Source organism: Daphnia carinata, unplaced genomic scaffold, assembly GCF_022539665.2.
Source record: "Daphnia carinata strain CSIRO-1 unplaced genomic scaffold, CSIRO_AGI_Dcar_HiC_V3 NW_026452939.1, whole genome shotgun sequence".
Lineage (NCBI taxonomy): Eukaryota > Metazoa > Arthropoda > Branchiopoda > Diplostraca > Daphniidae > Daphnia > Daphnia carinata.
This window is the reverse complement of record NW_026712468.1, coordinates 4800-6916: the sequence shown is the minus strand read 5'-3', so window position 1 is coordinate 6916 and position 2117 is coordinate 4800. Positions and strand designations below refer to the sequence as shown.

Below are 2117 nucleotides of genomic sequence, written 5' to 3'. Positions count from 1 at the left end.
GGTCCATATAAAGTGGTACGCCAGACCACCCCAAGCAACTACGAAATACGCCTAGGCCGCTCGCCCAAAACAGAGATAGTACATGTCGAGCGTATGAAATCATTCATTGATGTCGTTGGAACTCCGCCACCGCTCCCCAAGCCGGACAGCAAGGATGTATCCCCGGAAACGTCACGATCTAACTTACACGAGGCGTCGCCAACTGCCGCCCCAGAAGGGTCAGCGACCCCGGAAACTGACGATGGTCAACGGAATCAGGAAAGTGATGCATGCGTGGGGACCCCGCCTGCAGAGGAGACGGTACCGGAACCAGGAATACCAACAGCAACCCCGGATGGGACTGGTTTAAGACGATCGGCCCGAGGAAGGATACCGAGGAAGCAATTCATACTAGCACTACCATTTTTCCTTTTGTTTTTGACACTAAACGCACCGTTGAAAATATCGGCAAAAGAGATCGTGGCCTACCAAGGAGTAATCTTCAAACCCGAAAAAGATGTAGCCTTCTCAGACTCAGAATGGATAGTTGTCTCCGACTTCACCTTCGACACGCTAGAAAAAGTCATTAAACAATTACAGTTTATATTAGAAGTGCGAATGGGTACATTGATTTACCGGAACGACGCCTTGGAAGACAAATTCAAAGAACGTTTTCGGCGGCAGCTGAATGTTCGCACACAGGTAGAAATAGCAAAACTGCGTGAAAGCCATCTACGACTTAATGAGTTGAAGGAGGCCGTTGGAATAAATGATCCAAGAAGGAAGAGAGCGATAGCTGATGGCGGAGGAAAGATCCTAAACTGGCTGTTTGGAGTAGCCACGCAGGAAGACCTAGAACACGTGAACGAGAGAATAAACAAATTATCCACAGAAACCACGTCAATTGTGCACGCCATGGAGGTTCACGCATCTCTAATTAATGAAACCTTGTGGGAAACTCAGGCTGCAGCAAAAGCCATCGGAGAGTTACGGGTCGCCTTTAACCACGTCGAAGCCGAAGCATGGAAGGTCAGCCAACAAGTTGGAAGTTTTCAGCAAGAGATGGAGCGGCAAGCGTCAGCCACCGAGAAAATCGATAATGTCTTTCGACACGTTCAGAAATCCCTCGCTTGGATAGACGAATCGGTGACCAATTTCGCCGTTGGACTAGCGACAATGGCGACAGAAAGGCTACCAGCTACGCTTTTTCCGCCTAAGCAAGTAGAGTTAGTGTTAAAAGAAGTGAAAAACACCTTGCCAACGGGTTGGACGCTGAGTCCTTCAATCCAAATGGGTGATGTTTGGAAATTCTATAAAGAAGCCACAGTTTTAGTAGCCGCGGTAGATGACTTTTTAAGGATCTTTATTCACTTACCTGTGTTTGAATTTCCATTTAGCTTTACGCTTTACGAAGTGGTTAGTCTGCCGCGCCCGGTAAATGATGCGACACAAGGTGCCCAATTTCATCCTTTACCACCGTATCTGGCTGTGGCAACCGACCAGCAAACATTTGTGGAACTATCAGCAAAAGACGCGTCTCGTTGCTTAACATCGCCCACGGCAATTTGTCCAATAAGTAGAGCCATCAACAAAAACACCGCGAGCCGGGATGTGCCATGGCCCTATTTTTAAAAGATGAAGAATTAAGTCATAAGAATTGTGCAACCAAATTGTCAAAATGGGATGGACAACAGACGGCGTATTTGGGAAACCGTCGCTGGGGTTTTTCTGCCGTCAAAGATACTACAATTACGATATCCTGTCCAAGTAATCGACGAACGTCAAATACGATAATCAAACGAGAGTCGTTCGACATATTCGAAGTGCCCATGTCCTGTTCGGCATATACAGATGACTGGATCTTCCAAGCCAGCCTCAAGAAAAATATCCGCCATTCTTCAAGCAATAGAACGCTCCCTTCTTTAGCCGAATTAGAGGAAGAAGGACAAGTGTGGCAAGAGGACAAGGCACCTGATATCACAAACCTACGGCCTCGTTATATCACGGACTGGAACAATGGCACGTTGTTATCTCGCCGCACGATGACGCAAGCACGGATTTCCCTGATGGCACAACACTTACGCTCATTGGAAGAAGAGGAGCAAGAGAGAAAAGGCGTCGATCATCTAGGGACAATT

The 2117-nt window shown here is 47.4% G+C and overlaps 1 long non-coding RNA gene across 1 annotated transcript; it reads right to left on the bottom strand.

Moving 5' to 3' along the window:
• Nucleotides 1–308: 308 nt before the first annotated feature.
• On the bottom strand, nucleotides 309–1277 carry LOC130690528 (uncharacterized). Its single transcript, XR_009001036.1, has 3 exons — nucleotides 927–1277; nucleotides 616–831; nucleotides 309–552 (listed from the first exon to the last, which is right to left on the bottom strand). It is a non-coding gene; the product is annotated as an uncharacterized LOC130690528 (long non-coding RNA).
• Nucleotides 1278–2117: the final 840 nt, after the last annotated feature.